Consider the following 25,891-nt stretch of genomic DNA (forward strand, 5'->3'; position numbering starts at 1 on the left):
TTCAGACAGTCTAACATTCTCATCCCAAAGTTACTATTTGATGCTGGTCTCTGGTTCCACACTCTCACATTTGAAAATCTCATCATCTTCTTAAAATCCTTCCATTTTTTTCTATAGCCTTTGCAGTACTGTCACTTCCTCCAGTTCTCTGTTCCTTCCACCTTAGCATCTGGTGCACCTAGTCTGTTTCTATCTGCTCTTTCCTATCCCTGCTTAATCTAAACTCATCACATAATCTTAAAATCTTTCTTTAAATAAAACAGTCGTAAATATCCCATTAACAAGATAGTGTCCCAGTGAACTGTATTAACTTCCAGTAAAGGATTTTAAACTTTGTTCTATCCCGCTTTGCCTTAGATCTACTTTTGTTATGCACTTCAGTGCAATGAATTTTATGTGAATGTGTTTTTTGCTTTTAACCTTTCTTATTTTTCTATTTTCAGCAAATTTTAAACATTTGCCCTTTATCATTTATTGCTCGATGTAAACAATGCTCCTTATTCATTCTAATTAGCTCTTTAAAATCAATAAATACTCAGGTCTCCTCTTAGCAAATTCAGCTCATGTGGTAAGAGTGTCAGGTTTGCATGCTTCTCTTTATAGCTATTATTCTTCCCAGCTACTTAATTTATATTGGACTGCATCTTCTGCTGAATATTCCTCATCAGCCTATGTATTCAATGTGCACTGGCCTGGAAAGGTTCCTTTGGTGTAAACTTAGAACATAGTACAGCACAGGAACACGCCCTTCAGCCCACAATGTCTATGCTGAGCATGATGCCAAGATCAACGTTTATCTGCCTGTACATAATACATATCCCTCCATTCCCTGCATATACATGTGCCTATCCAAATGTCTCTTCAATGTCACTATCATATCTGCCACCACCATGATCCCTGGCAAAGCATTGCAGGCACACACACCACCCTCTGGAAAAGAAAAGCCCTGCACATCTCCTTGAACATTTGTCCCATTCACTTTAAAGCTATGCTCCCTGGTAGTGGAACAGGTTCTGACTGTCTATTTGAGATTCGAAAAACCACTAAATGTCACCCATTCAAAATGTCTATTGTTATCCTTTAAAAACCTAATTGGTTTTCATGTAATGGCTTTAACCTATCCAGAATTATTTTCAGGAATACTCATTATTCTCCATTTTTTTTCTTTGTGGCTATGGTTTCAAAAGAATTATTAATCAATATATTAAATCAATTAAATGAAATTAAATCAATATAACTATTCATTACTTAGTGGGAGAGGACATTTGCTGGACTCCAGAGTTAAATTTGAGGTACAGGATGCATTCTCAAAGCCTGGTTAATGTAATCCTCCCTCATCTGTTGGACCCCTGGTAATGATCTGGTGCGCTTTTATTTCTTCTAAGGTGAATGTATCTGTTATTAAGATGTAGCTATTGAAACAACACGCTGTATTCAGGGGAACACAACCTATATTCTAGCTTTCTGAATGCAAGGACTAACATTCAGTTTAAAATGTCAGATGCTATGGTTAATCTGACTTCTACATTTTTGTATTGTGTGCACATGGACCCTTATCTCTGTTAAACAGTTTCAGCTTTTCATCATTGAATTAATATTCAGATCTACCCTTGTTTTCGCTCAAAATTTATATTTTCATAGTTGTGCAAATTAAATCTACCTCCCACGGTTACACCCACACTTAACCTATTCAGATCTTTAATTATCTGTTCTCAACTTCATTGCAAGCATAGTTCAGATGTTAGCAGATTATGGGTTCTAGTCCAAATTCAGACCCTTGAGGTGAAAAATTAGCTCGACTGTTCAGTGTTATGGCGAGGGAATGTTGCATAAGCTGCTTTTGTTAAATTGTGGTCAACTTTCCCTTCTCAAGTGTACACAAAAGGTCCACTGATCTCTGAAGGTCACCAGGGGAGTTAAAACAGTGGCATTGACCAATATTTATTTCTTAATCAACACCATTTAAAAACAGAAAATACTGGCAACAATATCTCCATACGCAACATATGGAGTCATGCTCTCAACCCTGAGAAATTCCATTGGAACTCCACCTTCTCTATTCTACACACCTCTTCTGCTAATGGAAATTAACTTGTTCTCATTTTCTCAGTTCTGACTAATGGCCACGGGGCTGACACATTTAACTGTTTCTTTTTCCAATGACTCCACCCAAACTGCTGAGTGATGTCAGCATTTCCTGTTTTTATTTCAGATTTCCATCATCTGCAGTTTCATTACCACTTAACAACAGATGATGATATTAATATCATTAATACGTACATGATGAGAGCCCACAGTAAACAACATACGACCATCACTTTTCTGGAAATAAATTTGTAATCGATTCTCAATTCATCATCCCAAGATTCTGAAAGGCATTCTGTTTTGCTACACAACACTACCTAAAGGAGACAGTGATATTACATGGGCAGAGCTGCTTTATTCCAAAAGCCATTCGTTATTTGCCCTTTAAACCCCCTTCATTTTTTTTTGTTAGCCCAAGCATATGACATTTTAATCTGAAATTAATTTTCTGGTCCTTAGTCATAGACTGATAGAGCTACACAGCATGGAAACCACCATGCTGACCCAATTTGCCCATGCTGACAAGAGTTGCCTAACTGAAACAGTCTACTTGCCTCTATGTAATTCCTTCAAACCTTTCCCCGTTCATGTGCCTATCAAAGTGCCTTTAATATGTCATAATTGAACCAGTCTTCTGCACTTCCTCTGACAGCTCATTCCATGTCCTCTATAAGATCACCCCTTAGCCTCCCATGATCCTGGGGAAAACGTCCAAGCCCATCTAGCCTCTCCATATAACTCAAACCCTCCAGATCAAGTAACATCCTTGTGACTCACTCCCTCCAGTTTAATACTGTCCTTCCTACAGTAAAACATCCAGAACTGTACACAATACTCCGAGCGTAACCTACCAATGTCTTGTACAGTTGAAACAAAGCGTCCCACCTCCTGTATTCAATAACTTGACTAGTGAAGGAGAGCATGCCAAATGCCTTCACTGACTGAAGGCAAGCATGCCATTGTATCAAAGGTTATGGGGAGAAGGCAGGGGAATGGGGTTAGGAGGGAGAGATATATCAGCCATGATTGAATGGCGGAGTAGAATTGATGGGCCGAATCATATTTCTTATGACCTTACGAACCTGTGTCACCACCTTCATGAAACAATCTACCAGCACCCATAGATCTCTGTACTATAGTAATACTCATTTACAATGCAAGTCCAGGTCGGGTCAGTTCTACCAAATGTAACATCTCGCATTTATCCAAATTAAAATCCATCTGCCATTGCTTGGCCCATTGGCCCATTTGATCAAGATCCTGTTGTGATCATAGATAATCTTCTTCACTGCCCACAATGCCATCAATTTTAGTTTTATCTTCAAACTTATTAAACATGCCACCTATATTTACATCAAAATTGTTAATGTACGAAAGAAACAGCAGGACACCCATCTAGCCCTGGAGCCAATGTAACCTAACCTTCCAGCCCAACCTGTCATGTGGCACATTGTCAAAGGCCTTACTAAAGACCATGTAAACAAAGTCTATCATTCCACCTTCATGATCACCCTTCAAAATACACAATTAAATTAGTGAGACATTAGTTCCTGCACTCAAAACTGTGTTAACTATCTTTAATTAGTCCTTGCCTTTCCAAATGCTGAAGATCTTGACTTTCAGAATCCACTCCAATAATGTACTCACAAGAGATGCAAAGTTCATCAGTCCATAGTTCCCATGTATGTCCTTACAGCCTTTCTCAAATAAAGGCACATTATGAGCCATCTTTCCATTTTCCAGCATCTCATTCATGATATAAATATCTCTCCATGACCCCACTATTTCTTCCCCAGCTTCCCACAATGTCCTTGGATATACTTAATTAGGTCCTGGGATTTATCTGCCTTAATGCATGTTAAGCTCCTGTAGCATCTCCTTGTCTGTAGTTTAGTTTAGAGATACAGCACAGAAACAGGCCCTTCGACCCACTGAATCCACATCAACCAGCGATACCCGCACATTAACACTATCCTACATGCCCTGGGGACAATTTTACACTTATACCAAGCCAATTAACCTACAAACCTGTACGTCTTTGGATTGTGGGAAGAAACCGAAGAACTTGGAGAAAACCCATGCACATCACGGAGAGAACGTGCACACTCCATACAGACAGCACCCGCAGTCGGGATTGATCCCAGGTCTCCGGCGCTGCAAGTGCTGTAAGGCAACAACTCTATTGCTGCGCCACTGTGACATCCCATGTGGACTCTCTTCAAGACATCACTGTTAAGTTCCTCGAGTTACCTAGCAACCATGTCTTACTCCAGGGTAAGTAAAGATGGGAAATATTCAGGCCCATCTCCAGTGCCTTGACATGTAGACAACCTTTTTGCTTTTTATGAAGCCTATTCCCTCCCGAGTTACTTTTTCCCTTGATCTACTTGCAGAATCTCTTTGGATTATCTTTCTCCATATCTAGCAAAGATTTCTCATTCCCCCTTTAACCCACTTCCCTCTCAAGAGCACTCCAACAACCTCCATATTCTTCCTCTATATTGATCTCAGCTGCCTATGTGAAATATGTCTTCTTTTTCGTGACCAGAGCATCAATATCTTCTGCCATCCAGCATTCCTTCCTTCTGCCAGCCTTTGCCTTCACTCCAACAGGAACATGCTTAACCTGAACACACGCCACCTCACGTTTAAAAGCCTCACGCTTACTAGATGCCCATTTACCCATAAGCAGCCTCACCCTCGTGAAAGTGAGAAGTTGTGAAAGTTACTTTGGATACAGTTGAGCACGCAGTGAGCTCCAGCTCCCATTTCAATCATTTATCTTCAGAGTCATTGCCACCTTTACAATATCATTTGCTCTGGTTAGCTAAAATTAATGGCCCACATAAAACCAGTAGTGAACAATACCTGGCACTGCAGTTTCGCTTTAAAAAAAATCCAAATGTGTAGAAAAGAGTTCAGATTCATTTGTATATCAAGCTCCATACGGCAAAATCAATGAATGTTTAGCATCATCTACATAATTGAAATAATCAGTCCATCCTTCCTAAGGACAGCTCACCCGAGATCCAGTGCCTCACCAGCATCTTCCTCAGGTTCATTCCGTGGAGCTACTGAGAGAGTTTGCAGAGATGGAGCAGGTTACTGAGCAACTGATCATCAATAGTTACCTGTCAAGGCCTTCGGAATCACTCAAGAATCTCAAGTGGGGTAAAATATGACAAGCGTTTTACTTTAAAAAGACAAACTTATTCATTACCAAAGCTTAACCTCGGTTTCGAGGAAGGTACTTGACCTGAACCAGTTTCAATTTTTAAATTTTCTGCCTAACCTGCTGCGTTTTTCCAGCTTTTACTGTTTTCATTTCACAGACCCAAAATGTTGCACCACAAATAGGCCTTATGAGTTTAACAGTCAGCCCAGTCATTGCTAAAATGTTATGCTTTACCTCTGAAGTATGCAGTCAAAAATTCATCAAATACCCCCCAAACTTCTGATTTTCGGTCTTAAAATGAAACAAATGTTTGTGTGGAATTGGGCTAATTTTGAAAGCATTTCCCTATCTCCTCCTCGCCATCAGCAGTCATGAAAATGGATCTGTGCATACCGATGTACTGAAGCGGTTTCGCCTCTGCAAATGTCCATGGAGATCAGTTGCAACTGTATTTTCAGGATACAAAAATATTACAAAAACACGCTTGAAATGTACTTGGTCTTGTTTAGGAACGAACAAGAAAAAATAAGTAGAATGCAGATCAATTGATCATGAGATTTATCCCATAAATTCAGCGACACAGTGTGCAAAGATAAAAGTCATCTGAATTGTGTTTGAAATCTGCTTAGCAACATAAAAGGTGTGTTCTGTGTAGGGAAGGACTGCAGATGCTGGTTTAATTCGAAGATGGACACAAAATGATGGAGTAACTCAGCAGGACAGGTAGCATCTCTGGAGAGAAGGAATGGGTGACGTTTCGGGTTGAGATCCTTCTTCAGACTGGTCAGGGGAGTGGGCGGTACAGAGATAAAATGTAGTCGGGGACAGTAAGGCTGGCAGGAGAACTGGGAAAGGGGAGGGGATGGAGATAGAAGGAAAGCAAGGGAGACTTGAATTTAGAGAAGTCAATGTTCATACCGCTGGGGTGCGTTCTGTTGTTTTAAAAATAAATGCATTTTGGCTAAATTTTTGGTTAGAACCTAATTTAATTTGAATGATGTGATTATTGATGACAATTTATTGCAACAAGGTTCATATCATTTCCTGTGTTGTGTTGTTTTAAATGAATATATAAATTGGATTGCTTTTGCCTGTACTTCTTTGGTAACCAGTGCCTGATACTTCCACCTCAACTCTTTGCATTGGCCAAGACTCAGGACTGAGGTACTTGAATGCATTTTTTCCCCTTCCCCATCCTTTCAGTTGGGAATTATACTGCTTCTATTCAAATAATTCTTCCTTTGGTGTTGTTTAAATTGAGAACCTATATTTGCAATACTTATTACCAGTGCACAGTTATGAGTCAGATTTTATCCACTTCTCGCTACAAAAATTCCCAGCCACAGAAAGCAGCCCACATCTTTATCCAACAAAATGAAAGTTTCCAAAACGTACAATTTACAAGAGCATATTTTCCTTAGCTCACGAACACTTTATTCATGACAGATATTGGCAAGGCCAGCATTTAATGACCATCTTTATTTCCCCTTAAGCAGGTGGAGCAAGTTCTTATTGCAAATAAAGAGAGTGATATTGGAACGGAAAATGTTATAGAACGTTTCCTTCAATGACTCAAGTTAAAGATATAGAAATACAAAAACTACAGCTATTTGGAAACTGTGCAAATGATGTACACTATCATCATAAAAATATGACCTTCCAAAATAATCCTCTTGAAAGCTCTGAAACACTTGCTTTGAAGAACTACATTTTAAATTCTACAAGAATCATAAACAAAATGGTAAGCTTTGATCTGGGAAAATTAAATGAATTCCTTTGAGCTAAAGCCTGTCGATCTAAAGCTGTTTTAATCTGTGGCACAAAGGCTGTTAATTCAGGCTCATGCAGCCATCAATTTGCACGCATGGACTAGGATTTAAGAAGCTGGAGAGGAGACCACACTATTTTACATCCTAAAATAAAGGCTAAAATCTGTGCAACAAAAAGCTCCAATGCCAGCATTGTTTGGGGGTAAATTCTTACTGACTGAAAATATACTCCAAGTTAAATACGTTGTGGATGCAAGGTGTTCCTCCGGCTTGAGACCCCCTTTCTCTTCTCAATGTGAATAAGACTCTTTTCTCTCTTTCTGTTTAATACTTGGCTATTTCGGCATTATCAATGGAGTGTATGTAACATCTATTTTCCCTTCCAGAAATAAAGTGTTTCACATCTCTTTCAGAATCTTGCAACCAGTGTAGTCACTGCTGTAAGAGGAAATGTGACATGTCATTTGCACACAACAAGTTCCCATAAACACCAATGTAAAGTGAGCTGATAATCTCTTTATTTGAAAGATAAATATTGCCCAGGACATCAAAGGTCCACCTGGTCTTCTTCATAATATAATCCTATGTGGTCTTTTCATCCGAGAAAGGTGGGGATGTAGTTTCATATCTCCACCCAGAAGACTCCAATGATGCATCGTGCTATATTTATGTTCATAAGTGAAAGGAGTAGGATTAACCCATTCGATCCATCAAGTCTACTCCACCATTCAATCATGGCTGATCTATCTATCCCCATTCTTCTGCCACCTCCCCATAACCCCCGACTCCCTTAAGGGCCTGTCCCACTTACGTGACTTTTCAGCAACTGTCTTCAACCTTCAAGCTCGGGGGCACTTGCCTGAAATTTCGCGAGCTGGATCGACCACCAGCGATGTAACCGCGAGCTGGATCGACCACCAGCGATGAAACCGCGAGCTGGATCGACCGTCAGCACACACATACACCCAAACACATTGCAAAGGCGGGGGCCAGGGAAAGTTGAGGAGCGCTGTCTGAAATTCACACCGTGCAAAGCCAAGGTGATACCCACGATGAACAGGAAGATAAAAGATGGCTGGCGCAGTGTATGGTAAGCCCTTTAAAAGAGTGGGGGGTGGGGGGCGGGGTGGGGGGTGGTGTTGAGAGCTTGGCGGGCATTTAAAATTACTGTTCGGCTTTCTTGGTTCTGAAAACTCTTGCTTACATTTTTTTTTCCCCAATGAGCCAATTAAAATGCCCGGTCAGCAAAGGCGTTGGCCTACAGCTACAACTACCTATAACCACATGGCAACCCCACTACCTCTGCACTACGAGTTCAAAAGAACCATGCCGATCAATTATTACTCACGGATATTTTTTCACGTATGACCTCCTAGGACCACGTGTCGACCATGCTGCGAGTTTGTGGCGAGCGCAAACTCTTCTAAACTCGCAAATTAGGTTGCCGTAGTGGAACAGGCCCTTTACTAATCAAGAATCTGACAATCTGCACCTTAAAAAAGACTTAATGGCTTGGCCTCCACAGCCACCTGAGGCAATGAATGCCATAGATTTACCACTCTCCGACTAAAGAAATCCCACCTAATCTCCTTTCTAAAGGAACGTCCTTTTATTCTGAGGATATGGCCTCTGAATATTTCTAAGCTCAAGAAAGGCAAGAGTTCTAATAACCGAGTCACAGTTAACATTTTAAAATTGCTTTCATAACAGTGCAAACCAACTTTAGAACAGTATAGCACAGGAAGAGGCCCTTTAGCCCACAATGTCTGTGTTGAAGGTAGGCACAAGATGCTGGAGTAACTCAGCGGAATGGGCAGCATCTCTGGAGAGAAGGAATGCGTGACAATTCGGGTCAAGACCCTTCTTCAGACTGTGTCTGTGTTGACCAGGATACCAAAGTAAACTAATTAAATTCCTACTGCCTGTATTTGATCCTGATTCCACTATTCTCGGCATATGCATGTGTCCATCGAAAAGCTTCTTAGACACCCACTATCATTTTTGCTTCTACCACCACTCGAGGCAACTTCCGCTATTTGTAAAGAAGTGCTTTGCACCCATCCTTTAAACTTTCCCCTCACATCAAAAAGGCGTTCTCTCGAGTATTTGATAATTCCACCTTGTGAAAAAAATTCAAAGTTGCCAAATCATGCAATACTGTATTAAATACTGTAAGGATTTGTCTGTATTAAAATTAATTTGCCTCACCTTCTGATGAACTGTTTCATCTTGAATTTAAAACATTACTAATCTTTCAGAAAATCATGTGGAGAATTTTATGAATGCTTTCATTATTCCAGCTATGAGCCAAGCCACACCAATATGCCACCCGCATATCAAGAATTACACAGTGTACACACTCACTTTAATTTGCACGCAGGTCTCTTACCCAGTTTCAGGGAACAATGTCGATATTGTGACACCTGAATAAATCTTCACCACCGTACATAAAGATCTGGATGAAGCCTATCTGAATCACAGCAGTCATTTGGTAAATTCTACAGCGGGTTTTACTACTAAAATTATGGCAACATAACTATAGCTTTTGCCTGCAAGTTGAAATGCCATTCAACTTCTACGATTATTAGGTGAGTTTCTGATGCAGTATTCAATATTATGTTGCTGCCCGACAGCTAATATACATGCAAGAGATGGATTCTAGGTCAGATAGGTTAGTTATTTACATTGTAAAATACTTGCTAAACACCAGGGAGAAGATGCAAATGAGAGGATATGATGTCAAAAGCTGTTATTCAAGATAACCCACTATTTAGTCCAGTGTCAACTATCATACTAAGAAGTCTTTGTGTTCACAGGCTATGTGTGTCCGTAATTGATAACCCAACATATAGAGGAAGATTTTCAAACACCAGTCACTCTTTCCCTTTTTTGAAAATTGGTAAAGTAGTGAGTGGCCATGTTGTATATTAATTTCCCCATTAAATAAGCATCCATCACTACAATACACGTCAAGGCTAATTAAATATACAAACTGGGTATTGGGTTTGTTGCAGGATGCACATTACAGTGAAAACCAGATGGACAAGGACAACTATTTTCAGGCTCCCACATATCCCAGAGTTAGTTTTAAGTGTCTGCAGAAGCCAATTCTAACAAGACTCTTGTTTCGAGAAATTCCATGAAGCCATTAGATGACAACGTGCTCAAGGCCTGAAGAGCAGTTTCCAAAACCTCCGCTTTTGGATGACTACCAGTCCGAAGGCCTCTCTATCAAATAGAATGGATTAAGAAGTTTGCATTGCTATTATTTTTTTACTGAGGTACTGGCGATCCTTCTCTGACACGGGAACGAGTGGGGAGAAGTGTAGAGTGCGCTAAGACTTGAAGACTTTGTTTTTGTACAACACCTTCACAAGCACCTTTTTTGAAAAGCTCCCTATGTACAACAGGCAATGCAGATCATTTGTAATCATACAGTCACTCTACTGATTGCAAGAAACTTTTAGCAAATGATAAGCTGGCTGCTCTGCTGAGGTCAGTACATTTTTTCCTAAATTACAAAGCAATCATGTGATTCAAAATGGAGGAACCATCACAAGGTTTAAAACACATTTGGACAAGTACATTGATGGGGTAGGTTTAGAGAGATATGGACAAACGCAAGCTGGCGGCACTAGTGTAGTTGGGGCATATTAGTCAGCATGGAGAAGTTGGGCCCAAGAGCCTGTTTCTATGCTGTATGACCTTGACTCTATGACTAACTTCCATATACAAGATAAACCACCACAATGTTGATGTAAATTGCATTGTGAACCAAACCTGCTGCCTTGTATCACCTTAAAGATGACATTCAGTTCTATCACTCTGACACTTGTTTTCAGATTATAGAGCTGCCACCCTTGTCTCTTGCTTTGAGTATTTTGATTCCAGTAAAATAGTTGTACGCATGAAGTAATTTATCTCCTGCAACCCTTATGCAAGAATCGATTCAGGGCATAACTCTAGCTTCTGAATACCTGATTTGATTAACAAAACGGAGAAATTGAAAGGCCCATCTGTTTGGAAGCCGATTATTAACCTTATGGAGGACAATATCTTATGTCGATTAAAAATGAGCTTGTTGTTAAATCCAACCTAATTTTGAAAATTCTTTGTATTAAAGTAAAATATGTCATGTTTCTTTAATCTATCTTGATTGAATGCAAGCAGTTATGAACATACATTCAGAAAGTACATAAGGGGGGTTATAAGTATTGATTAATAAAACCACCATCCATCACTGTAAATCTTCAGAACTACAATGTTCCTTTCCTGAAGGTATCTTTAATGATGCTTGATGAAACAGAAATGAATATTAAAACATATTGCGAGGCCATAATTTTCCTAGCATATATTAGTTAATGAACTTAGAAACACCATCAACTCAAATTTTATCTTGTAAATTTTTATCTTTACATATTAAATGGATTGATATGCGAAAATATATGATCAAATAATGCAGTTGAAATGTTTCCAAAATATACATAGAATGTCCATGACAAATAATATATGCACTTTTTTTCATCTTAACAATTATGCCTAGCACCACCTGTTAGCATTACATCATCTACCACAACTTGACACACAACCTAAACAAAACGATATTCCTTGTACTGTTAGTATTCAAAAGTTGATGTCATGCCAACTGATGTCATTGTTGTTATCCAGCTCCACCACATTTCCATGGTGACAAGTGAGTGGAGAGTTTCAAGTTAAGAGTCAGAGTTTAAGCAGGTGTCAATTTCTGAAAAGGTTAAGCACATCTGCTAAGCAAATCATCCTTCTTTGCGAACAACTTTCTCAATAATTCACAAAGGGAGTGAAGCTGTACTATCCAATCCTTTGTTAGCATGCACACGCCACAGTGGGCACACTGTCTAATGTGCCTTTCATAATTCTCAGTGTAGCGTTTAGGCTTCTCTTTCATGTATATCTGTACTAAAAGATACCTTCGCGATTTAATATTTTATTTAAAAAAATTGATTAACCATTAATCAAAACATTTTATAAACTGTCCCAATTTGATGCTAGCTGCATTTTTAAAGTGGATTTGTCAATATTCCAGTGTTCGTTTTACGATGCCATTTGGCAACAATTCACTTGTTCAAGTAAGGAACATGGCAGGAAAAGTGCTTAGGTAAGTTAGTAACTTGATTGCTGGGATAACAGCAAAAGCTCTTCTCTGGCATCTTTTCCATTGCCAAGCTCACTGGGCTGACTTTGGTTGGTTCCACATGACTTACGTGTGCAGCCCGAGCACCTCTAACAAAGACTTCCCTTTCTGTATCCACACGAATGCCCCTGTCCCACTTACGCAATTTTTTAGGCGACTAAGCTGTCGCCACATGGTGCCGGGGTGTCGCCTGTATGGTCGTGAGTAGTCTCCTCAGCCGCCCAAAGAATAGTAGCATTTGTCTGGTTGCCAGTGGATTTTGAAATGTTCAAAACCTTTTGGCGATAGTCGGCGACAGTTGGCTTGACTTCTCCTGACGTAGGTGCTGTCGTACGTTGTCGCCTGGATGACCTAGGTTGTGGCCAAGATAACCATATAATAACCATATAACAATTACAGCACGGAAACAGGCCATCTCGACCCTTCTAGTCCGTGCCGAACACTTTTCTTCCCTAGTCCCATACACCTGCGCTCAGACCATAACCCTCCATACCTTTCCCGTCCATATAACTATCCAATTTATTTTTAAATGATAAAAACAAACCTGCCTCCACCACCTTCACTGGAAGCTCATTCCACACAGCCACCACTCCCTGAGTAAAGAAGTTCCCCCTCATGTTACCCCTAAACTTCTGTCCCTTAATTCTCAAGTCATGTCCCCTTGTTTGAATCTTCATTGTCATTGTCTTCCCTACTCTCAGTGGGAAAAGCTTATCCACGTCAACTCTGTCTATCCCTCTCATCATTTTAAAGACCTCTATCAAGTCCCCCCTTAACCTTCTGCGCTCCAAAGAATAAAAGCCCTAACTTGTTCAACCTTTCTCTGTAACAGATGACGTAGGTTGTTGCCAGGATGACGTACGTTGTCGCTGGTGCTGACTTCAGTTTTTTTGTTGTTAAAATAATGATTCTATTTCAAATGTTATGTTGAAGGGGGGGTCCAGTCACCATTTTTACGGCGACCTGCTACGACTATGACAGTCGCCTAAAAATAGCCTAAGTGGGATAGGCCCGTAAGTCTTCAATTCTCAGATCCAATTTTTTAGCCTGGGAAGCACCAATAGATGAGAACCAGAACCGCAATGGGATATAGAATTCAATTAAAGTGCAAGTAGCCAAGGCAACAACCAAAACTGATAGTGATTTCTGTTTTGATAAATTAGAGTAAACATTTCTGCACCCCTTTCCGGTCTCACAAAGCACAGTACAACGAATGAAATACTGCAGGAAGAACAGCAACCAATCCCTACAAAATCTGACAATAAGACAATGGTCGGCTTTGTTTGAGAGATATTGAGCAATGATTAGGTGGTATACTGGGAATAAGTCTTCTGCTATTCTAGAAAATAGTGCCATAAATCTATCACATTCATTGGCCAGCGTTAAAAGGACCGTGCTACAGCATCTCGCCCATAAGAGAATAGCCTAGAAATGGCTTCACATATTCTCTTTGGGTGACCCTCACACTGTGCAATCTGGACAACAAACTTCACAACACAAAGATCAAAAGTCTGAAGAAAGGTCTAGACCCAAAACATCACCCATTCCTTCTATCCAGTGATGTTGCCTCTCCCGCTATGTAACTCCAGCTTTTTGTGTCTATCTTCAAAGATAATGGAAATTTTGGTCAGGTTTCCCTGTGGAATTCCTTGCCTCAACTGTTATTGTGCACGGCAAGTTCTGTACTTCTCAGTATGCAGTCCAGCAGACATGATCTATGCACCTACCACCTAAATGGATGAACCAGAACCCAAGCAACAAGCAGTTACTGTAGAATGTTGATGCAGATGAATGGATGCTCCAATGATAGCTGCAGTGGGGAAAATCTCCTGGGGACTTACAAATTGACCCTGGTGCAGGGGGGGAGGATGAGAACATGGGATAACAGAGACCTAGAATTAATGGATGATCGATGGTTGGCACGGACAAGATGAGCCAAAGGGCCTGTTTCCATGCTACATCTTCAATCAATCAATCTTAACCACAACCCTTCATCAGCACTAAACTAGATGGACTTTGTGGTATTAAAGTTGAACTACCTACTTTGGCTTGCACTATTATAGTTTGGTTACCCAGTATAACATAGTATTAGTGTTTGTTGTATGATTATTTATTGTGTTGATATGTCAATGTGCCTTTAAAGTTGCAGCAAGTAAGAATTGTATTATTCCATTCCTGGTGAACGCTGTTGTCTTGATTTTTTTGTTTTAGATGGTGCAGCATATCGCACCAATCCTGATGGTGTCTTTGCTTAGCACGTACTTCAGAGGACAAAAACTTCACTGGTGAGAGCGTCTTGAACAAGGGTACATAACCACAAGAAAAGCAGCCAGTTATTTAAGACAGAGGTGTGTAGAAATGACTAAGTTACTAAAATGTGGGTGAATAAATATTTTAGAGTGAAGAATAGCGAGGTATGGAGAAATAACACAGAAGAGCTGGAACCAGCATGTTTACACTGAATTCTCTGGACCTTAGAAGAATGAGAGGTGACGTTGTTCACACATATATAATCCTAGGGGTGCTTGATAGGGTAGATGTTGCAATGTTTTCACGAGTAGGTTACTCACCCACATGAGGGAGGAATGATACATTTTCCTAATTTCAGAAAAAAAAATATTCAAAGTTTAACAAAAAATAAAAATAAGTCAAGATACTTCAATAAACTGGAGCAATGAACCATGATCCTGACCATTTGACATGTCTAACCCAGCACAGCTTGATCACACTGATTTCTCAGTGTAAAATGTTGGTGAATTGCAGCTGCTTTGATCTCTGCTGCGAGAGTCCAAAGTTGGAGTTTGCTGACAAACAGTTGTGAGAATTTTGGGGCTACTACATCTAGCCAAACATGTACACAAGCTGTGTGCAGCTGTAAACAATTGCCTGCTAAACCACTGGCAGTTTCCCTCAAAATCTGGATAAATTTTTAAGTGTGCCAAAATATTAATAGATTTAAAGTGCAATACAAATTATTTCTTGCATTTCCTTATTTTGGAGGCTGCCCCTCAAGTCGGTGGCTACTCTCAGAGTAATCCCAGCAATCTCTTCCTGTTCTCTTCCATGTGTCCACCAACTACCATCTTCAACCTGTTCTCTTCCCCTGCTCCCTTTTCTCCTACCACCCACCTACACTAGGAGTAATTTACAGGAGCCGACAAATCTACTAACATTCCTTTGGGAAGAAATGGATCACAAGGGTAGATGTGGGATAGAGGGGAACTGACACGGTCATAAGGTCTTAAGTGATAGGAGTAGAATTAGGGCATTTGGCCCACCAAGTCTGCCATTCAATCACGGCTGTTCTATCTCTCCTGCCCAATCCCATTCTCCTGCCTTCTCCCCATAACCTCTGACACCTGTACTAATCAAGTGTCTATCTATCTCTGCCTTAAGAATACCCACTGACTTGGCCTCCACAGCCTTAATTTGCCAACAGTTTAACAGTCAACAGTTGTGGGGGGGGGGGGGGTGGCTCAGTCTCAGTCTACCCCACGACAGAAGGGGGAGGAGTTGTAAAGTTTGATAGCAACAGGGAAGAAGGATCTCCTGCGGCGTTCTGTCCTGTATCTTGGTGGAACCAGTCTGTTGCTGAAGGTGCTCCTCAGGTCATGGATGGGGTGAGCTGTATTGTCCAAGATGCTCTGCAGTTTGAAGAGCATCCTCCCTTCAAGACCACCTCCCAAGAATTCAACTCTGCCCCCAGGACAGAGCCAGCCATCCTGATGAGTTTGTTGACCCTATTGGCATCCATAGCCTTCGCCCTGCTGCTTCAGCACACGGCAGCGAAGAAGATGGCACTGACTACCACCGATTGGTAGAACATCTGCAGCATCTTACTGCAGATGGTGAAGGAGCGGAGCCTTCTCAAAAAGCACAGACAGCTCTGTCCCTCCTTGTACAGAGCCTCAGCGTTCCTGGACCAGTCCGGTTTACTGTCCAGGTACACTCCCAGGTATTTGTATTAGGTACACTACAAAGTATAGAGCCCCAGCTTACTCAACCCCTCCCAATGGCTCAGACCCTGATGTCAAGAATGAGTGAACATCAACTGAGCCAGACTTTAAATGGACGGGTGGCATCTCACGGCAAAGACTGCTGTTCAGCCACCGTGAGGTTTCTATGTAAAAGAAAATCTAATGAAGTTGCCAGAAATATGAGCTGAGAACGGCATGATGACATCAGCCAACTAGTTATAAGCAACTGGACAGATGGTGCATCTACTTAACCAATGAGGTCTACGGATTGTGAAATAAACAGAAAGACTGAGGGATGTTATTAGAATCAGTAAACTTAATGTCAGATTAGAAAGATTTTTAAAAAAAAGCAAACCGAATGGAGAGACCAGAATGAACAAATAAATTAATAAAAAATTGAAATGTTTAAAATTTCTTGAAATAATTCACAACATGAAAAAAAGTCTCCAGACCTCGAATTGTTTATTTTAATCCGCAAGAGGTTAAATTGGCGTCATGAACACATACCACACCATTAGTTGCTAGGCTTAACTTTGTAGGTAGATTTAATGGCAATTAAGGTACAAATACAACATCATGAACAAGGGGAGGGGAATTGCAATGTACTGTTTTCATGAAGCTGACAGCACAGCAGAGCAAATTTGCCAGTATTTTGTGCTGATTCCACATCAAAGGTTGCTCGTTCATGTGTGCATTCGTAGCAGCATGCATCAATCATCCCCAGTAAGGTTTTGCAGCATATCTGGTGCACATACAATTGGCGTTACTCTACATTTGCCAGTGTGTACAGATTCAAGCAAGCATAGTTGGTGTGAAAGCAAGACACCAGTGCAATAATATATTGGTATGAAAGGGATCTTCTTACAAACAGCAAAATTAATTTCAGCTTGCTTTTCATGCCATTTCCCCTCACCTCCACCCCACTCCCTCCTCCCCCACCTTCCTTCACCTCCACGCCCCTCCCTCCACCCCCACCCACAGTATTCCCTTGTCCCACCTAATACCCTTCAGGCTTCCCTGCAGTGGCCATCCTATGAAGTGAAGAGGTCTGCAAGTTGCAAGTCAGCCTCGACTGGCAGCGTCCATGGACAGCCTAAGTGGTCTTTTGACAGACTATTGTCGTCAAATAACGTTTTATATTAGTTTAAAAACTATTGAAATAGTGTTTAAATAAAATGGAAAAAGATAAATGACTAACAACTCCCCACCCACAAAAGAAATGCATTTCCTTATAAATTTAAATGCTACAAATTAAAAGAATTATAGAAAATAGAATAGTACAGCATAGGAACAGACTCTTCAGTCGACAATCTCAACTGTTCACAAGGCCGTTAAACTATCCATCTAACTGCACTTGATCCATATCCCTCCATTCCCCGTTTGTTTGTGTGCCTGTCTAAATGCCTCTTAAATATCTCTATTGTATCTGCCTCCACCCTATGCAAAGTGTTTTGTGCACCCACTACTCCCTGATCTCCACTCTCCCCAGCAGAGTGTTCGAGGCACCCACCAGTCCTTATGTAAAACAACAACTCACCTTAATGCTACACCCTGCAGTATTTGACATCCCTCAGCCCACAATATATGTTGAACATGATGCCAGGTTAAGCAAATCTCCTCTGCCTGCATATGATCTACATCCCTCCATAGCCATGTGCCTATCTGAAAGCCTCTTAAAGCCATTATTGTATATGTTTCCACCACCACCCCTGGCAGCACATTCCAAGCACCCACCACTGTGTAAAGAAAAAGACAAAGATTTTCCCCGGCACATTTCATTTTAATTTTTCACTCTCCCACCTTAAGGCTATGCCCTCTAGTCTTTGACAATTCCACCTGATAAAAAGGATTACAACTATCTAGGCCTCTCATAACTTTATACACTCCCCTCAACCAGAGAAAATACCGTACATTTGTCCAAACTATCCTTTTTGCTAATATCGCTAATCCAGGCAAAATCCGAGTGAACCTCTCCTGTACTCTCTCCGAGTTCTCTATGTACTTTCAGTAACACGATGACTAGAAGTGCACACGATACTCCAAGTATGGTCTAACCAAAGTTTTATAAAGCTACAACATGACTTCCTGAGTTTTTTGGCTCAAACCCCAACCAATGAAAGCAAGTATGTCAAATGACTTATTTACTAACATATCTACTTATGGTGTCACTTTCAGGGAGCCATCGACTTGCACCCCACTCTGTACATCAATGTTCCTCAAGGTCCTGTTATTCACTATATACCTTTGTACATCCATACACTGACAATTTGAAACACAACACCTCGCATTTATCTGGATTCAACCTCATCGGTCATTTCTCCACATATCGCCAACTGTTCTATGATCTGCTGCATCCCATGACAACCTTTCTCACTATCCAAAAATCCACCAATGCCTGTGTCATCTGTAAATTTACTACTTTGCCCACTTGTTTTTATCCAGGGCATTTATAAATTAGAGGTGCTGTCTGGTGCTGTCTGTACGGAGGTTGTACGTTTACCCTGTGACCTGCGTGGGTTTGTCCGAGATCTTCGGTTTCCTCCCACATTCCAAAGACATACAGGTATGTACGTAAATTTACTTGTTGTATGTGTAAATTGTCCCCAGTGTGTGTAGGTTTGTGTTAATGTGCGGGGATCGCTGGTCGGTGTGGGCTCGGTGGGCCAAAGTGCCTATTTCCGCACTGTACCTCTAATACTAAAACTAAAACATATACCAGCCATGATTGACATGAAACTATGGGCTAAACTCAATGCATTAGACCCCTCCCCTCATTATAGTTGAAGCAAATGCACTGACTTTCAGCTGCTAGATGGTCTCAGACTTGAGTCAATGCATTAGCAGGGGAGTCAAAAATAAGCTGATCCACAAGGAATATCTTGTTGGTGGATCTCTCAGAACCAGCACAACAAGGCAAGTACATTTCAGGCAATAAAGTGTTTAATCAGTGTGCACAGATTAGCAATTATAATTTTTTTTTATATACGTTTCTCATATGATGGTTTTTCATTTTTGATTTTCTATGCAGGATTGGCCAAAATAAATAAATGTCTCCACATCATGTGAATGCTTAATCTAATGACTAACCATGTGAAAGTCTATCTTCAACAGTTCAATGCGCATACATAATACAACATCCACACAAAATGTTAACGTTATTTACAGTGAAACAAAGTGCTGGAGTAACTCAGCAGATCAGGCAGCATCTCTGAACGCAGCAACTGTGGAGGACATGCAGAGGCGATGTTTCAGGTCAGGCCCCTACTAAAATTAGTTTGAAGAAGAGTCCCAATCCGAAATATCACCTATCCATATCCTCGGAGATGTTGCCTGATCCCCACTTCGTGTTTTACTCAAGATTCCAGCCTCTGCTGTTCTTCGTGTCTCAATGTTATTTACAGTGTCTGCAATAATTATATTCTTCATTTTATTTATTATGACGAACTAAAGAGTAATTTAATATCACAAGTGTATTTTGATAGTTCAATTAGCTAACACAGCAATGCATAAAATATCTACAGATGCCCGAATTTGGTGACAAAATGTGATATATCAATTGCTTTTGGGTACAAAGTGTCCCTGAGATACCGTTAATGTCCTGTTACCTCCAATTGTTCTGCAGCATCAAGGGCATTTCAGCGCTGAAATCTCCAATTGTGTGCCCAGAATTCTATCTGTGAACTGTTAAAAGGACTATCTCAATTCCTGCAAGTGTGTTATGCAGTGCATTCTTGACGGCTTAAGGAAACTATATGGATTACTGTCCCATACACAAAAGAAGACTTGAATGAAAACTTGATGCAACAGTGTATAAAATATAATTAGATGATCTTAGGGCAATGGAGTGGCAACACCAAAAGAATAGAGCTGCTCCTTATACTTAATTGAATTCAAAAGGTGAACCAAATTTACAATGGCTCGATATTGTTGCAACCTTATTAAATTCTACAACTTTATTTGTTTCGATTGACTTAGACAAAGTCCATACACAAATCTGATGCAAGCAACATTTTTTTGTAAAGTCCTAATACAAGCAAATGATCAGAAACCCTTGTGTCTCAGTAGGTTAAAAGCATATTTGTCTCAAAGCGGCCTCTTTCCCGTTTTGATAATTCCATCACACTGAACGGTCTATTTCCAGTTCATAAAATAAGATCTTTGTGCAATGCTAACATCTATCAGCACCTTTCCAACCGCACTTACTTGCTGAACCATCCTCAATTTAAACAGTAATTCAATCCTGAAAACAACGCTGTGGCCTCCAGATCAATTTATATTCAGAAACCTCCGCACCACAGAAGCAGTAATAGGCCTAACTGCCAATACCAAACTTGGAGTGGATATTCAGTCCCAGAGACTGGACATAGACATGCCATCTCTAAGCAACAGTATTTGCAAACACAAATTGAGACTGAATTCTGGAGCAGCCATTTAGAGTATATATAAATACGATGAGAATTTGAAGAAAAGCTAAAATCAATGCAATGTTGTATCACGCACAGAACCATCATTATACAATGTTTATACTACGATATTTTCCAATTATATGTTTGCATTAAAATAATTTTACAGTTTTTCAAAACTAAATAGGTTTTCCTGCCCTTCAAAATCTGTAAATGTTTTCTACTTGGTTCGGGTTTCCTGTTTTTACACTTTTAATCTTATGTAACTTGAGTCATAAAAATAAACTGCCTTTCAAGCTATTTCCTTGAGATTTGTTCGTCAAAAGCCATTTATTGATTTGCTTAATAAAACTATCAATTTACAAGCCCTGCTGACCATTGTCTAGTACAAGTTTCAGATACCAATAGACCAGTAGGTAATCAAGTATTGGAGCAAATGTATACAAGGATACTAAGCATCTGTTTGATGGACTGCAGAAAGAAGAATCTGGGGACAAAACATCTCATGACACAGACAGAGCTTGGGGAAACTGGGCGAGGTCTGTCACCAATGCATGATCATTGCCAATACATTTCCCCACCTCTATTCTACCTGGATGTTCAACACCCTAGTGTTGAAAGCTAAGCCACGCTTTCTAGAATAGTTGCAAGCCGCAAAAGCACAACTTTGCTTTTCTTTGCTTCTGAATGTCGGATGGAACATGTGTGCATGTGTACATATGTTGTTCATACACAGGTATAGCTAGTACTAATTGCCCATTACCCACATGCTCTGGCAAGTGACTTAACCCCTTATACCACTGCAATCATCCTATCAAAGGTACTCCCATATCTCCTTTGGGGACAAAGTGCTAGGATTTAAATCCGGCAATAAATAATGAAGAGTGTGAATGTGTGCAAATATCTTTAAAATTAGGAATTGGTTTGATTGGATAACAAACTGGAGATGCTTCAACTTGTCAACTTTAACCAGTGGCCCAAATATTTAACCCAGTGGATAAAATCTAAATTAACTTGGTCAACGATAAATGATTCACAAGAAACATCTTTACTCAGAGTGGATTAGAATGTTAAACTCGCTACCCATATGATGTGGGTGTGATTAATAGGTCTTTCTTTAAAGATAACCTGGCACAACACAAATTACAAGAAAATAGAAAAAAAAAGTAAAAAAAAAAAAAAAAAAAAAAAAAAAAAAAAAAAAAAAAAAAAAAAAAAAAAAAAAAAAAAAAAAAAAAAAAAAAAAAAAAAAAAAAACAAAAAAAAAAAAAAAAAAAAAAAAAAAAAAAAAAAAAAAAAAAAAAAAAAAAAAAAAAAACAAAATTAGGATAAAGTGAGGTTATTGGTCCAGCCAGTTCCCACTGTTGCCATAGGCCTGAATGATCCACTACTGCAGTCAGTTTTATGTAACTGGAGAAAGTGCAAAGATCATATCAGAACTGAGAGATTATAGTTATCAGGAAAGACTGACCAGGTTGGAGCTTTCTGGTATGGAAAAGAGAAGTTTAAAGTTGACATAATAAAAATATTAAAAATAATGAGCAAGTTGAAAGGATAGATGTCAGAAAAAGAGTTTAGCTCGTAGGAGAATTCAAAATTAGTGACCGTGAATACAAGATAATTATCACTAAATGCCGTGAGGAATAATGGGGAAGCTCCATATGGATAGAGTGTGGATAGAAAGCGGAACTTGCCACTGAGGAGGAAAATATTTTGGATATTTTAACAAATGAAACAGAGAAAAATGGGAGAGAAGTGGTCTCAGAAAGATATTTAAAAATTGTGATAATTTTTTCTTTTTGTTTACAGGGCATGAATGGGATTGGTAAGACCAGCATTTATTGTACATTTCCGATTACCCTCTGGGCTATTTCAGAGGACAGACACAAGTCATCCACAATGAAGTCATCTATAGCCACAGTAAGCAAGGGTGGTGAATGTCATTCCCTGAATAGGATGGGGTTTTAGGACAATCTAACAGTCTGTTGAAATTAGATTTTTTAATTACAAATTTAAAAGACATTTGTACACGTACATGGATAGGAAAGGTTTCAAGGAGTATAGGCCTAATAAGCAGTTGGGACATCTAGGTCCGTATGTGCAAATTGGGCCAAAGGGACTGTTTCTGTGCAGTATGACTATCTTGTGATTTTAATACAAATTACCCAGTGGGGGTTTCAACTCAAGTCCCCAGACCCATGGCTTCAAGTTGCTAATCAATTAACTATGCAACTGCACCAATTATGCAACGGCATCAATTAACTATGCAACTGCACCCATGTTAGAAGTAGGGCAGAAAACGGAGCACTACTTCTAGAGGTCCTCTCTAAAAGAGGTGAACACCAGCATAGAAGAATTGAAAAAGGTTTGTCCATTTCTATGCTATATATGTTAGGTCATTTTAATCCACGTTGAGTTAATTCACTCAGGTCAGATTACAGAAAGATGATAAAAGGTGTTATGGTCTAAGTAGCTGCTCAAAGATTCATGAAACGAGTAGTTGGCCATTCTGACGATCAAACCAATCTGCATTGACCCAAGTCCATATACTTAATAATATCAACTAATAACAAAATAATAATAATCTTTCTCAAAAAGTTCAATTTGTACAGGCACCCAAAATACCCAGTTACTATACATGCGTGAAAAATCCTTATGTTTTCCCTTTTAAATAACTGGTTTAATATTAAGACAATGCCTCTTCATTTCCACCCAGATTAAATATTATTTAAAACCTATCCTAATGAATCATTAAAATATTTTAAAGACACTGATCGTAAAGGAAATACAAGCCAACATTTTGCAATCCTCTTTATAATCTCATTTTCTAACATTTATTATCATTCTGGATAATCTACCATGTACTTTTACTAAGTCCAATATATGCTTCCCGAGTAGTTAATGGTTAATGCTGGTCGTGGCAAACCATATTAGATTTGACCTAAATTCTATATAAATGATACATCTTTTTATGTAACCAACATTTTTAAAGAATATTTTCAAAACTAAATGTCTACTGGCTGCTAATTGAGGTGTAAATTTCTTTACACCTCATACCTTTTCCAAAAAATGCTCCAGTTTAGTTTTTTTTAGGTCCACAACCTCACATTGCATCTGCTAAAGTTTGCCCACCTAACTCAGTCAATGTCTAACTATTCTAACTTCCTGCTCTAAAACGACACAATTTACCATGCCTCCTACACAGTCGAAATATCAAGAAGTTAGGAGGCTTAATTGACATATGCAACAATTAAATACTTACTTGTTGCTGCTTTACAGGCCACAACAAAACAGTAAATCATAAGTCAATAAGCTAAGAGTTATACAAGTTGATAGTGCAAGCCAAAGTATGTAGTGCAACATTACACAAAGTCTATAGTGGCTCAGTGCTGAGGTGGGGTTGTGGTGTTTGTTAGTTAGTTATTGGTGTGCTGCTCAAATTTCACTGCACCAGAAATGGTGTATGTGACAATAAATGTCCTTTGTCCTTTGTTGTAGCAGAGTAGTTCAAGCGCCTGCCTGAAGGTTGATCGGAAGAAGCCATTCTCAAACCTGAAGATAATGTTTTCTCTGGCCACATTCCAGAACACATGCAATATTCCTTTTCTTTCTCCGACATCCGTGTATAAGGTTAAAAACAAATTCCCAGATTTCTGGGAAACATCAATAGAACCAGATAATGTATTATTGCCATTTGTATCTCTTGCTTCCAACATTAGCACTTGTTTTTGCCAACAGTTGCTCTCTAAAGACATCCCATGTACAACACCCTCTCAAATAACACAATTAAATTGATTTGCACAGCCATGACAAATCTAACCAATTGTCATCTGCTACTATTTGTCCAAGTGTTCAATCATGGTGTCTTACAACATATTCTAGTAATTTCCAAGGGTAATGTTAAACACAAAGGTCTGTAATCATCCTCCCCTTTTCCCCCTCCCCCTTTTAAATTATGGAGCAACTACATTTACAATTTTCCAACCCAAAGGCAGAATCCGAGTAAAGAATGTTTTGGAAAATTACGACTCGCACAGTTGTAATTCATTCAACATCCCTTAAATAGTGCTCATCAGGTCTTGTAATCCTGTCCACCTTATGTTCCAAGTTTTCTCTATTAACACTTTAAAAAATATTCAATGTATTTAGCATATGCATTTATTTTACTTTGAGGTTCCTTTATAAAATTTCCATATAAAATTATAAAATCATGAGAGAAATAGATCGGATAGATGCACAGAATCTCTTGCCCAGAGTAGGGGAATCGAGGTCCAGAGAATATAGGTTCAAGGTAAAGGGGAAATTATTTAATAGGAATCTGAGGGGTAACTTCTTCCCACAAAGGGTGGTGGGTGTATGGAACAAGCTGCCAGAGGAAGCAGTTGAGGCTGGGACTATCCCAATGTTTAAGAAACAGTTAGACAGGTACATCGATAGGACAAGTTTGAAGGGATATGGACCAAGCACAGGCAGGTGGGACTAGTATAGCTGGGACATGTGGCCAGTGTGGGCCAGTTGGGCCGAAGGGCCTGTTTCCACACGGTATCATTTTATCGTCCATTCTCATAACTAAAGCTGCTAATCTCTACAGCCAGTTCAGTGTCTTTACAAGATCTTCACAATGGCATCGACAATCTTCCCAAAAGGACCCTTAAAACTGACATATCCAGTCTTTAGCTAATCCAATAACTGGTACAGATTTGACATTGTCAGTAAAATCTATTTCCATTCATATTCCTAATAGCATGTAATCTCAGCAACTCTCACTGCAATTGCGTTAATAACAAGCTACTCATCCATCATGTGTTTTCTAATGTGTCTTCTTGCATCTTACAATTTTTATACATTTTCCATTATAGGCCTTTTTTTCTTCCATCCAGGCCGAATGACAATGAAGGTCACACATTGTTCTGCAATTAACCACCAAGGGAAATAATATTATTGTGACGTTTGAGGGGAATAAAGTGATTGTATTTCCCTTATATTAACTCTTGGTGAAAAAGTGGTCTACCTAGGAGCTTGCAAAATATGGTAGATTCAATCCCAAATGTTGCCTGAAGATTGGAGTGACAAGATGCGGTGGGACTCAAACCCTCATCAATCTGTTTGGAAGATCAATGCTGCAGTAGCCAACCTGCTCTGCATTTCATATTGTTGCTGCTCACTTCATCCATGATAATTAACTGCATTGAGATTGAAAAACTGCAATGCATTCAAAACCAAACAAAGTCAATATCATTGTCAAATGTCCTTACTGATGTTGTATCGGAGATTGTGTTTGCCTTGCAATCAGGACCTTTCACAACTTG

General features: G+C 39.5%; 1 protein-coding gene across 2 annotated transcripts in view; it reads right to left on the reverse strand.

Annotated features, from left to right (window-relative positions):
• Positions 1-25,891, reverse strand: part of dusp10 (dual specificity phosphatase 10) — a 41,463-nt gene that overhangs the window by 13,544 nt on the left and 2,028 nt on the right. The window lies entirely within an intron of this gene.

Source organism: Leucoraja erinacea, chromosome 8 (genome assembly GCF_028641065.1).
Source record: "Leucoraja erinacea ecotype New England chromosome 8, Leri_hhj_1, whole genome shotgun sequence".
NCBI lineage: Eukaryota > Metazoa > Chordata > Chondrichthyes > Rajiformes > Rajidae > Leucoraja > Leucoraja erinaceus.